The 14157-nt window shown below is 37.3% G+C and overlaps 2 protein-coding genes across 4 annotated transcripts in view; both read left to right on the top strand.

Moving 5' to 3' along the window:
- LOC142347870 (tubulin--tyrosine ligase-like protein 12) overlaps positions 1–14157 on the top strand; it is a 135244-nt gene that overhangs the window by 49925 nt on the left and 71162 nt on the right. The gene's annotated exons all lie outside the window — the stretch shown is intronic.
- The window catches only part of LOC142347868 (pachytene checkpoint protein 2 homolog), a 35545-nt gene continuing 32168 nt past the window's right edge, over positions 10781–14157 (top strand). For 2 of the 3 annotated variants that reach the window (XM_075399011.1, XM_075399009.1), the window contains exons 1-2: positions 10787–11265; positions 11341–11490. The gene's annotated coding sequence lies outside the window, so the exon portion shown is untranslated. Of the gene's footprint in view, positions 11266–11340; positions 11491–14157 lie in introns of all 3 variants that reach the window. The other variant, XM_075399010.1, reaches the window with a different exon arrangement.

The following is a 14157-nucleotide window of genomic DNA, read 5'->3' as shown; positions in this document are numbered from 1 at the left end:
TAGATAGAAAATTAATCTCCATTCTTATTGGTTGAAATTAAGTTTTGTTTGTGAGCTGCAATAATAATACCACATTATGGAAATGCCTTGCGGCCCGTGGGACTTGATATGAATCTCACAACCAAAACAAACTATCTCAATTGAACATGTTATATGCTGTATAAAAACTGAGCCCTTAAATCTGATTGGCCAAAACGCATCTTGAATTATTTAGTTTTCGATCTATTGTTCCAATTATCGCTTTCGATTTAGTGTTCTAGCACCGCTTTTGATGCGTACCAGACCTGGAAAGCATAGGTCAGAACAGGCAACAAATAACCAATATGCGCATTCAGTTTTGTGGCGAGATTGGTTTTTGTGAACTGCTTTTTTTTCAAATACCAAAATTATTGCCAATTGTCACTCCAGGAGATATTTCTAGAAATGATTACTCCAAGGTCCATTTGTTGCGACACCTCTTTGAGTGAATTGCCGGATTGGCATGAGACGCTTCCTTTCAGACAAAGTGTTTTGTTTTTCTTGACGTTAAGGGACAGGATGTTGTCTTCACTCGAGGTTTGAATTTTTTTTCAACAAGACAATATGCGTCAGTTTTGTTCTTTATGATAACTTTGAAGTCGTTAGCATAACCATGCGATGAATGGTTGTCAACGGCTCTGGGAAGGTTGTTATCGTAAGCAAGGAAGAGTTAAAAGATTGAGATTGATTTATTAGATTTAGATTTAAAGGATTGAGATTGGTTTAAAAGATTGACTTACTAAATTAATAGAAGCAGTTGCATGAAAGAAGTGGAAGAGATGGAAGAATAGGACAAAATTGAAAAGAGTTTTTTTGAAATTGAGAGAATTAGAGGGAATCTGCTCTGAATGGCGAGTGATATACGTATATAAAAAAGATGTACTAAAAACCTTGGGTTTCAAGGTTAAAGATTTAGTTTTAAACTTGATTTATTATCTGATTTATGGCTGACACAAGATTGATAGGCGTCAGAAAAACATAGACCTGCGATTAGACAAAGCTTCGAGCGAAATCAACGAAACTGACATATTTTGTTGACTTGGTTAATTAACCACGATGATAGCACCGGTATTGGGTACCGACCAAAACGAAAAATAAATTCATGCATTGAACACCAAACTTACCCTTAGAGCTAACCACTCTTTTAAAACTTAATCTATTTAAACCAACTTTTTGTTCACCTTAATCTACTTAACAATTTAACGTCTAACTTTGCATTTTAACCAAGTACCACGCTCAATTAGCCAAAGGCATAGAGTATTGCGCACGGGCGGCTACTATAATGGCGACAGAGATTAAAAATAAATAGAAAACCATCACGGTAAAATATTGAGCGTTGTACTGATTTCTAAAAGAAGTCTGTTTTTTTTTGTTTGAAAATCATTTTTCGACATAAATCTGACGTCTTAACATCACGACCCGAAAGAGAATTTTGACGGGGGATTAGGGATGTGGTAAAATAGCGTTCAAAATCAAGCGTATTTGAATACAACATAATTTGACTTAAAATGCACCATTGAACCTCGAGTGTTTTTGAGTTTTTTCATGAAAATAATACAGTGTCAGAAAAATCAGAAGCTGCTGAGTTAGAGTGTCAAAAAGTTGTTCGGGTTTCGGTTATAATTATTGAAATAATTTGAAAAACTGCAGCTTTTAAATAAAACACTTATGGCACTGCACTACTCAAAAACGGTGTTACCGGAGATTTTTACGGGTGCAAAAGATTTTGAATGTTATTTTTTTGTGACACACTTGAGCTCCTGTCACATTTTCAGAAGTGGCAAAGAAAAAAACAGTAATCCGCGCGGAACCTGAAATTGATGAATGGCCGCATTATTTTGCGTTGAGGCTTCTAAATTCGGTTATTGATTTCTATCGTACACTTTCGAAAGACACTAGGAAGAGCTATGATGAGACCGTAAAAGTTTTCAGACAACATTTAAATGAGAAACCTGTAGTTTTTCGGAGCAGGCTAGCTAGTGGAGTCCAACAGCCGGGTAAAAAATTAACAGATTTTCTCGGTGATTTGCAAACTTTAGTTTTGAAAGCGTACCCTCAGGAGCATAATGAGATAAGAGAACGCCTTATTTTGAAGGAATTCCTCGAAAGCATAGAAAAATGTCAGGTGCGACTCCACCTGAGAGAGAACTTGGTTGACGCGGATATAAATTTAGACAAAGCTTTAGAAAGAGCACTACATTTTGAAGCAGTCACGAGAATTAAGGAGGAGGATAATGAGCCGCGGGTTTCTGCCATCCAGTCGATTGAAAACACTCAATTAGTTATTTCGTTTAACGTTTTAGTGCGAATACTGCACACTAAACAATCTAACAGGCAAGATAATCAAAAATTTTAATCGCAAGGAGCGAGGCCAAAAAAGTTTCTGCGCGGAAGTGAGCGTATTTCAAGAGAAACCGGAGATAGAAATAGAAACTGTAATAGCTATAACAGAGGCAGCACTGATGATAGACCAACCAATTACGGTAAAAGAGCGCGATCGCCAACACCAGGAGGCGAGAACAGAAGCCCAGATCGGTCGCACGAGAGTCGTGCCGAGCAGTCAAAGACAGCGGTGAGTTTTGGGAGAGAAAAATATCGCGTTGTGGTCCGCGAAAGCATGCATCTAAGGAACGCAAGAATTATTTTGAATGTGGGAGTCCAAATCACTTTAAACGAAATTGCCCGTATTTAAACGAGAATTAGCTGAAGATTGCAGGGCTTCTTTTTCAGCTACCTACGTAAAAACTTTGCGTGGCGGAAACAGCCCAGGCCTTGTTTGCCAAAATAATGATAAAAGACAAATTGATAATGGCCTTAATTGATGGTGGAAGTAGTGTTAATCTCTTAAGCGACATCCTCTACCAGCAACTGGGAGAACTGAGCCAGATCAGATTGTGCAATAAAAATATAATAGCTGCCAACAATGGAAAAATGCCTGTAAAAGGGTCAACAGCTATTCAGGTCTAACTTAAAAAATTTACATCTGAGATAACAGTTGAGTTTCTAGCGACCAAAATTGAGATAACTCCTTGTTTAATGGGCATGGAAATCTTATATAATTTTAAACACCAGGAAAAACTAACTCTTTTGCGGTACAATTGGGATAACATTACAATTGTTCCCATCACAACGAAGTAATAAGAATCTGTTTTTGATTGCTGCTGAGGATCAAGATTTACCTAGTCGCTGCGAAGGTTTCATTAGATGCAAAAATGTCGATGAAGAAGGTAACATAACACAGCAAACAGAAATTATAGTTGAACCCATGAAAGAGTTTGAAGACAAATCACATTTGTTAATAGCGAGACCGCTGAATAACTTGGTTGCTGATTTCGCATAGATTGTGCGAGAATCGCATGCGCGGAAAACATTGAGAAAATTTTAAGAATGCAGAAAAGTCACCCTGACAAAAATACAAAACATAGAGATGAATTTGATTTCCAAAAGCATTTAAACGCAAGCTGAATGAGCTTGTCTTGTGAGGAAATGACAAAAGTGTGGTCACTTTGCACAAAAAATGAGGGTATATTTTCGCGAAACTCATGTGATATGGGATTTTGCGACCGAATTTAAACTAATATAAAAACGAAAAAGGATGCTGTGCCATTCAGAGGTACATACGGCAGTATGGAACGAGACAATTTAGGCGAACCCATATATTCCGACTGGGCGGCACCATCAGTACTTGAACCAAAAAGGGATGGAACCTATCGCTTGGTTATAGACTATTGTGGTCTGAACAAAAATATAGAAAAAACATGCTGGCCTTTACCGCGAATTATTGAGTTTATTGATTCACTCGAGGGAAACATGTACTTCTGGAATATAGATCTCTTGTCGGGATACTTTCAGATGGCGATCGAGGACGAGAGTCAGAATTTAACAGCTTTTATAAAGCCTCTAGGCCTGTATAAGTGCAAAAGACTCCCTGTGGGTCTAAGGTCTGCTCCGGGTGCTTTTCAAAACCTCATGGAATTAGTTTCTGCCGGTCTCTCTTACGAAATGGCTCTAGTGTATCTAGATGACGTTATTGTTTTCGGAAGAAATTTCGCCGAACATGTGAAATGATTAGACCTGGATTTCCAACGTTTAGCGGAGAATGAATTAAATATTAAGGGATCAGTATGCAATTTTTTCCACGAACGTGTCAGTTTCTTGGGCACTTTATATCCGACAGTAGAGTAGAGGTCGACCCCCAGAAAGTAAGAGCAGTACAAAGAATGAAAGAACCATCATTCCTGAAAGACTTCGTGGCCTTTCTAGGCCTTGCGGGCTATTATCGAAAATTTTATCCGGGTTTCGGAAAAGCATCAGAACCTCTTAACAGTTTACTGAAAAAGTCAAATAAATTTGAATGGAGTACAGAGTGCAAAAATGCGGTAACAGAGTTTAAAAAGAAGCTTCTTGGACGCCCCTGTTTTAGGATATCCAAACATTAGGGATCCGTATACATTAACTACGGATGCTTTGTTGTTAGGAATTGGAGCAATTCTTACCCAAAAGCAAGGAACGGAGGATAGAGTTATTGCATATGCTGGCAAAACTCTGAGTAAATGTCAGCGCAATTATTCAACCACCAAGCGACTAAGCGGGAGTTAAATGTAGTCGTCCATTTTACTCAACATTTTTAAAAGTATTTACTTGGAAAGCACTTTTTAATTATAACGGACCACCGAGCTCTTGTCTTAAAAGTAGCAGACGGTTTGATTGCAAGATGGATAGAGAAACTTGGGCAATTTAATTTTGACATCAAGCATAGATCAGGCAAGAAAACCCACACGCTGACTGTCTGTCAAGCATAAACACAGAAGACGATGAACAAACAGCTTTTGTTAACACTATTGCGATGGACGCAGAGCAAGACAATACCGATTATGTTAGTTGAGCTGGGCAGTTAGTCAAACTGCAGAGATTAAAACTGCAAGATTCGCAGCAAAATGACAAACTACACAAAGAAGTACACTCCTGGGTACTAAACAAAAACAGACCGGAACCACGGTAAATGGAAAATGGAGCATCAAAGGAGTTATGGAAATACTGGGTTCAGTATACAAATTTTTTTCTCATAGACGGGATTTTGCATCTTGAACATCAAACAGAACCAAAATCTAAGAATCTTTGCCAAATGCGTGTACCATGGGAAGAGAGTCCAACGTGCTTGAGCTGTTGCATGAGTCTCCTGGCGCCGGTCATTTTGGGAATGAGAAAACATACCAAAGGTCTTGTGAAAGGTTTTATTGGCCATACATGAGAAGGGACGTAAAAAACTGGATAGAAAGCAGTTGCGTGTGCCTAAAAAGGAAAGGCACTAAGCAGACACATCGGCATTCACTCACAAAATGGAAACCTAGTCATCCGTTTTGGCAAGTATCTCTTGATAAAAATTTACGTCAATAGAATTTCGTAGTCTTTGCAGTGAATTAGGAAATTAGAGGACATCAACAACAACCACTCACAAGGGAACGCTATGATTGAAAGAACAAATTGAAAAATAGAAGAATATCTCTCCAAATACATAGGCCAATATCAACATGAGTGGACGAAAATTTCTACTTTTAGCGATGATGCCCTATCATCAACCCATAGTGTAACAAAAAACAACCCAGCGCGTATGTCGTACTGGGTTTTCTACTGTCGCTGCCTATAAACTGCATCTATAGCACACCACAGTCTGCAATATATGCAACACCGAGTGACTATGTTTTCAAAATGAAACGGAAACTACAGGAAACCCATCAGTTGATGCGAGAGTTTACGGATGTCAATTAGGAACAACAGAAGACCTATTATGATCGCAGTAGGCATGGACCAAGCTGTAAATTTGGCGAAGAAGTGTTAGTTTTCAACCCAACTGTTAAAAACGCAGAAGCAAGAAAATTTACTTCTTTCCAGAGAGGACCATACATAATAGTTAAAATTATAAACGATTCTGATTTCAAGATAGAAGATAAAAAAACGAGGAAAGCTATTAAGGTCCATTATGACCGACTGAAAAAAATATAAAATAAAAGAAAGGCCATTCACGCCTGAGCCTCAGCAAAACGAAAAATAGCAGTTAAGGAGCGAAAGAAAACCAATTTGAACAGCTCAGACGCTGATGATATAATTGAAATTAAATCATCTACAGACATTGAAAGCAGTCTAAACACAGAAAATCAATCCGAAGCTGAGGATGCTAACGATTCACTAAATGTTACAAATGACACGTCTGAGAATGAAGCTAAAGACTCGGAGAAATAAACCTTTGAAGGAAAGGGCAAAAGAAGGAAAAAATTGTTGCCGAGGGACGAGGTACAACTTCGTCAAAACCTGCAGAGTACACTGGAAAAGAAGCAGCAGAAACAAAAATTCTAAAACCTGCAAAAAGCCACACGAATCTAGTAGTAAAACAAAAAGTACTGAGGAAAAGATTAATATTGATCCCAAGGCACCACAAATTGCTACAACATCTAGCAGCCGATTAAAATCGCTGCCTGAGAAATTACAGAATTACTTTACTGATCAAGATAACGAGTACTTTATCAGTCAGGAAACTGATAATGTTTTTGTTTCGAGAAAATCCAGAAAGAAATAAAGGAATCGAAAAGAAGGCGAGTTCGTCCGGAGCATCGTTATGACTTTGTTCGTATCTGGCATTGCTAGCCATTTTTGTTTCTCCATCAACTTGTATCAATTTACACGGTTATGATTTTGACGATATCGTATCAAAAAAGATCTATTCTCTAGATCACAGTACAAATTGTGATAACAAAATTCGAGTATCAAAAACAAAAGTAGAAGGTAGTTTGATACATGCTGAGGTTCAGCCTGAGATAAAACTAAAAATTTGCATGTACGGAGCGGCATATACAGTGTCGGCACTTAAAAAAGCAATGTATATGACGCTGTCAATTTTCTCACAGAAAACTCAAGACTACTGAAATCAATATACCCTTTAAAAGAGAGAGTTTGTAAGAAAACCTGGCAGAACAAAAATTTTGCGATACCAGGCTTTGGAGATAGGACCTTTAAAGTCAACGGAAACTGAAACAATTTTACGACAGGCCAGCGAAACCACTTACGTCGAAGAGCAAAGTCAAATCTTCATGGCAAAAAGTGTGCGCGAAGGCGCTATGTATGCAGAGCTTGTAGAGTGGGTTTCACCTACAGGAGGAAAACTTATTGGAAATGGGGTAATCAACGGAAAAATTTGCATCGGAAGAACTTGGGGGAGCTGCTACAAAGAAACCTATTAAATTTTAAGGATCCGCTAGGATTCTTGAAAACTGTTTTCATGAAAACTACATATTTTTAAGACGACCTTGTGAACTATTTTTTTTTGAAAATCAAGGTGAGCAAACATGGTCAAACGATCAAACACTTTAGTAAGGAGAACCCTGCAAAAAATTTAATGGAAAAAGCAATTAGTTTGTGTGGACAGCAGGTGAAAAAAAAACGGATTTTCAGGTGTTGTATACTCCGAGGAATGTTCAGAACTAAAAACTGGTAATCTATAAATGACCATGCAAATGAATTTTCAAGCGTTGTTGGCACCTTCTTTAATTTCAAACTTCTGAAGGAGAGGGAATTTTTTCAATGAAAATTAGAACGCTCCAATGCGAGAATCAACGACTGAAAACTCAAACGATGGTTGAAATATCAAAAAACATTGTTAGTCCATCAGTGACGCTCTTCGAGAAAGGAACTCACTTTGAAGGAGCAGGAGCTGTGTTTAATGTTCATAAATGTGCCAAGATGGTAGCATCAATAGCTAAAATTCCTTTTTGCACAGAAGAAGTTCCTGTGTTAGTAGAGGGTCAGAATTTTTCTTCTATTAGATATATGGACCCTTTTACAAAAATAATGTATCATAATTATACAATCGCTGCATGCAACCCGCTGTACCCAAATCTTGTCAAATTGTCAGACGGCAGTTTTCAACAATATGGAAAATCGCTAAAGAAGTTCAATCGTGAGATATATCAGTGGTTGATGAAATGTAACTTAAAAGTAAGTGATGAGAACCTGCATCGCAGCCTGTTCACCACATCAGACGTGAAACAGTGTCAAATTGCTCTAATATTTCGCCATAATAGTAAAAGAATTATCAGTCGGGAAGCATTCCGGGATTCGGATGGAAAATACAGTAATGAAAATTTTGTTCACTGGAACGACCAATTCCAGCTAGAATTTTTTCTAACAAATGAAAAACAATTTTTCGGAATTTAAGAATTGAAAACTTATACATTTGGTTAAAAGCGAAGTACAATGCTGTGTCAGTCTTAACAGTCTACCTCATTGTCTACCTCATTTCTCAATTGTGAAAAGTGTTCCTATATTCTTCATATATATAGGATCAGTTGTTAATGGAACGTCATGGCAAAAACTATTGCGGAATCTTGACCGCATAACGGGAACACATACGTATAATCAATTACTCAAATTTATAAATGAAAGCCGATAACAAAAGAAAATGATTGAAGAAAAAGAGTCCTTAAAAGAGTCAGTTGTTTAAAAACAAAAAAAGAAAGAAAAAGAAAAATAAGTTGTCTTGAGTTCAAGATCAAAAAAGGAAGGAACGTCTCGAGTTGGAGACCAAAAAAGATTGTCTTGAGTTCAAGACCAAAAAGAAGAAAGGTCAACGTCTCAAGTTCGAGACCAAAAAAATTGTCTTGAGTTGAGACCAAAAAAACGGGATGGTTTTGAAATCGAAATCAAAAAAAGAAAAGAAAACAACTAAAATCTTGAGTTCAAGGTTGAAACTATCAAAAATCTTTTGAAGCAGAATGGATTTTGTTATCCAAAAAAGCGGGTACCGAGATTCCACAGATTGGTGATGAATATGTGTACTACATGCCAGAACTGTGGAAAGTGTTTTCCAAGATTTCCCCGGGAGTGCATCGAGTGGAAACTTGTCTTTCGGGGACTCGGAAAGTATCTACGCTAGAACATCTGGCAACAGCCAATATTCGGTCGCAAGCTTTGCAGAATGAAGTGCAACTGCAAAACCAGAACTTGCATTACAGAAATTGAATAGTACTAACACTTCAAAAAGACCTCGTCGAGCTTCGACAGGAACTGGATAGCTATTGCAACAAGACCAAAGTAGCAACAAAAGAAGTTTTAGGCAAATGGGGTGCCGAGTCTGAGGCGTTACGAGATAATTTAAAGGCAGCAGCAGGCAGAAATGCTGAACAGGGGCAATCCATTGAGGTATTGAGACAAGAGTTGGACTATTTGAAGGTCAAAGCTGCTAAGAATGGCGAAGCCATTAAAATATGGAGAAAATGAATGACCAATTGAAGTCAGAGCTTGAGCAGCTGGAATACTACAACCTGTATTTGGCCAAAGAATGCCGAAAAAAAGAATCTCTAATTGATCGACAAAAGAGTACTCTTAGAAACGAAAAAACCAAAACAAAGGCCACAGAGAAATATTTATCCGCGATTCGGAACAAAAACATTATGAACCGGCCTGCAATACGAGATTTTGTTGGTAAAAAGTTCTGCTTCAAAAGATCAGTTCAACAAACACTACCACAAAATGAGCCTGTTGACGCACCCTGATGCTGGTGGAGACAAAAATTCTTAGAGACCATCAACCGGGCATATCAAATTCTGACAAATGCGGCACGGGAAGCGTACAACATATTTGGACTTATCGAGGCAGAAAACATTATGAACAACCGAAACTGATAATTAAATTGTCCAAATGAATCTACAAACTTTTTGTATAGTAAGGCGTTCATTTAACAAGATCTCTGAATGAAAATATTGTTGGATTTTGATTGAGTGGTGCACTCAATTCTTGTTAAGAGGGGTGCAGTTTGAGTGTCACACGTATATAAAAAAAGATGTACTTAAAACCTTGGGTTTCAAGGTTAAAGGTTTATTTCCCGATTTATGGCTGACACAATGTTGATAGGTGTGAGAAAAGAAAATAGACCTGTGATTAGACAAAGCTCGGGCTTCGAGCGAAATCAACGAAACTGACATATATTTGTTGACTTGGTTATTTTACCACGATGATAGAACCGATATTGGGTACCGACCAAAGCGATGATTAAATTCATGCATTGAACACCAAACCTACCATCAGAGCTAACCACTCTATTAAATCTTAATCTATTTAAACCAACTTTTCTTCACCTTAATCTACTTGACAATTTAACTTCTAACTTTGCATTTTAACCAAGTACCACGTTCAATTAGGCAAAGACATAGAGTATTGCGCACGGGCGGCTACTATAGAACCTGCATCTGAAATAGATATAAAAGATTAATAGTGTTAGCAGATGTAAAAATACAGTGTCTAAAATATTTTGGCATTAATTCTAATCGCTACACATAGGAAACCAATGTAGATGGCGCATTTTATGCAAATATGGAAACTGCAACAGCAATCAGAAACTAAGAAGCTTGGACAACTGATTGGGTGCTAAATTCTGAAGAACGAACGTCAAATCCTATTCTCCCCTTACTACTCCCCCCCCCCCCTCTTGAGCTTCAGCTCCCCTTACTACTCCTCCCCCCCCCCCCTGTTGAGCTTCAGCTAGTCTCTTTGGGCCGCAGCTAGCTTTTGACGAAGTTTGTTGGTTGTGCTATTTACTTTATGAATTGGTCTCTCCAGCTCGGTTTACTTATGAGCGCCGTGTCTATATCAATAAACCAGTGTCGGTTGTTCTCTTGTACCACAGAAATCTGCTATCGTTTTTGCTATCAAAGTTATATTTGTATCCAGAAAAGCTAACTTACCCTCATGGTTAGTAGTTGTTCTTTTTTACAGATGTTATGGAATTCGACAGAATATCTTCTAAATCGGAACTGGTTGAATATCTAGTTAATACTATAGATGACGGATGTTCCTGTTCCCTGTTGCATCGTATATCATTCGCTGTAGTAAATTTTATGCTTTTTGGCTTTCGAAAAAATATGGTTTTGTCTGAACCTGAAAAGAAGTTAGTATTTCGCTTGGGAGTCGAAGTGGGTGGTCTTTTAGAACTCGTCGAAAATTGTGACGCTGAATACTTAGAAGCTAGAATTCGTGAGAAATTAGAACCTCTTCTGAGCAAATTAATATCTCAAATCATTAATTTTTCTTGCGAAAGCGGAAATTTTGGTGTTGCAGCGAGAACTTGTCGGGACATTTTGAAAATCTGCAATTCAGTATCACTTGTACCCTCCGATATATTTCCAATGTCAAACGAGGCTCAAAGCGCTGTGAATGTGAATTTATTGAGTGATGAAGTTTTGAGAAGACGGGAATCGGGTAAGCTTGAAAATTTTTGAATTTGTTTGTAAAGTTTTTTAAAAACAATTTTCTAATTAAACAATGAAATTTTAGAGGCAGCCAATCTCTCAAATCGACAAAGGACCAGCTTAGGTGGAAGCGTTGCGATTCGAAGCACATCTACAAAGTCAACCAGCGATGGTAAATCGGGATCAGAAAGTAGATCAACATCAAGCAACAGACAACGGAGGAAAATCCCGCTACGTATGTTCTCCAAAAAGACCAATGATTTAGTCACAGAAGGAGTAACTTATGAAAATAGTGATTGACTCTTTGATTATTGTTTTTTATTTTTTCGGTGTTCGTCTTAGTTTATGAGATTAATAATTCTTAAGGATTCGTTATTTTTCGGCTAGAAAAAATGCTGCTGTTGCTCGGGATGCGCTGTACTTTTCTCGTATCAAAATATAAGAGAAGAGGTTAATACTGGAGGTACATGCAGCAGTGAAACGCATGTCTTTAGAGATACTTTTAAAACATATTGCTGTTTCCTGCGCAGAGTAATTTTCTACGTTCTCTACGATCACTGCTGACATGACCTTAATCCGAATCAATTTGGTATTCGAAAAGAGATCTAACAGACTCCAGCTATCGCTCTTTTTGGACACAGTTCACTGCAAAAATGATGATACAATAAAGAATAACTATATTGTATGCCGATTTTGCTAAAGAACTTTACAGAGTTCCCCACAAACAATGATAAAAAACTTCAAATTTTGAAGTTAGTGGAAAACTTACAGCTAATTTTGTCACACCGTGATAATGAAACAATTTGTTAAAATAAATGGAAAAGTTAGACGTCAAATGTTACTAAAGTGGGGTTTTCCTGTGGCAATGAGTTCCGCCGAAAATTTTGGATTTTCAGTTGTTGTTGAGTTACATCTGATCCGTCTTGATTAAGATAAAGCTGTCAAAAAAAGCTGTATATCTTGATCTAATATACCTTCCTTCAAAAGTTTTCTTCATTGATCTTGAAGTTTGCAGCAATATTCGTAATTGCGTGTGTCTTTTTACATGATTTTTTGAAAACTTCCTTTGGCTTACTTGAGTACCTCCGACGTTTCAAGTTAGTTTTTCAAGGTTGACAGCTTGATTAGCCGAAGCTATTTTTGTGCTCCAATGGAGTCAATTGAAAGCTTTCAGAAGATGAATGCAAAAAAATGACAAATATGTGTCATGGACAAATTTTAACCAATAAAATTAATCCGAGAATAAATATTTTCTAAATCTTAAATAATATTTTGTAATATGATGGGATGAATCATTTAATAGCTTACTTACATTAGAACAAGAATCAGAGAAGGCTAAGAAGAATGCTAATTGAAAGTTGTAGTTTAGATTGTTTTGAAGATAGCAATAGGGTAGATCCACTAAGACACCCACTAAGCCAACAGAACATCCGAAGACCTGAAATTTTAATATATTAGTGATTATTGAAGAAACAACAATTGGCATAAACAATCTGAATATAAGATGGCGACAGAAAAAAGTGGTTAGGAAAACAATGGCCTATTTGAAAACTGTTGACGTTACAAACTACATTTTTCTTCAAATAATTGATTTTGCAAGATCACAATTACTTTCCTACGCCATTGATTCTGATTCAAACAAGCTTTATTCAATTCGTAAAAATTTGTTTACTTCCGACGTCGGTATTTTCTTTGTTGCCAAATCTGATTTTCAGTATAACAAAATCACGTCGTCCGTGGATAGTTTTTATTTGCAAATAAACTTACTGTCCAATAATTATTCAACTTAATAATTCATTACACTTTTCTTCGTTTTTGTTTCTACATTTTAAAAATTTGTGTTTGCACAAATATCTGAGAAAAAACAATCTGAAATTGAAAAGTGATTTGAAATAATGCTTCCAACTCTTCAAGATACCCTGTTCCAAGCCACAATTCATGGCACTGTTGAATTATTTATTCCACACAACTCATTCATCTACTTTCAACATGCAACCTTAGAATTCCTGGCTTTATTGTGCCATGTTGAAACAAAACAGATAATTTTAGTTGTTACTGAAGATGCAACAACTAATTATTCTTCACTTCACAACTGAGTTTGAGTTCAATTTCCAGAAAAACTTCTTTGAAAACACAGAAACCATTAATTTAGACGATCTAGATATGCAATACATACCTTCATCTTCAGTGATAAAATATTTTCATCACACTCTTCTCAATTTAACCTGGTGCAAGAGAATAGAAAGTGGTGGTCCAATCAAAATATGGCAGATGTTGCGGCAGCAGCTACAGTCATCGCAACGGCAATAACAGCGAGTATAACTCCGTCGACTGGTGCCCCTACTGTACAACTTACACCATTTTCCGGCTCTCCTACGGAGGATTTTAGAGTCTTTACGGAACATATTCAAAGTTCGATGGCGTTAGCACAGGTTCCAGACGCAGGAAAAGTCGATTATTTGAAGCTACATCTTACTGGAGAAACTTTGAGCTATTTTCTTGAACTACCAGCAGGCGACAAAAACACATTGGATAATGTTCTTGCAGCGCTTGAGCGAAGGTACTTTAGCGTAAATCAATTGGAACTTTGTAAACAAAATTTCTCGGAGAGAATAATTAACGAATCCAAAAGAAACGCCAGAAGATTACTTGACTGATCTCACTAAACTTGCCAACATTGCTTTTGCGAGTACAACTGGAACAGACAGATCCGGTGAACGAAGCCGAAGAATTAGAGACGCATTTATCTCTGGAGTGCCTACAGAGACTCGCCTAAAACTGCTGATGAGACCAGATACATACTCGGTTGCAACCCTTTGCTCGCAAGTCTTTAAACGCCTAGTACTCAAAAGTATCTTACCCGACGATGAATCGTCAACAGCTTTCAATGTGCTCGATTATG

The sequence above is a fragment of the Convolutriloba macropyga genome, chromosome 10, assembly GCF_964194025.1.
Source record: "Convolutriloba macropyga chromosome 10, txConMacr16.3, whole genome shotgun sequence".
Lineage (NCBI taxonomy): Eukaryota > Metazoa > Xenacoelomorpha > Acoela > Convolutidae > Convolutriloba > Convolutriloba macropyga.
The sequence above is the reverse complement of the archived record's forward strand: the minus strand, read 5'-3'. Positions and strand labels throughout refer to the sequence as shown.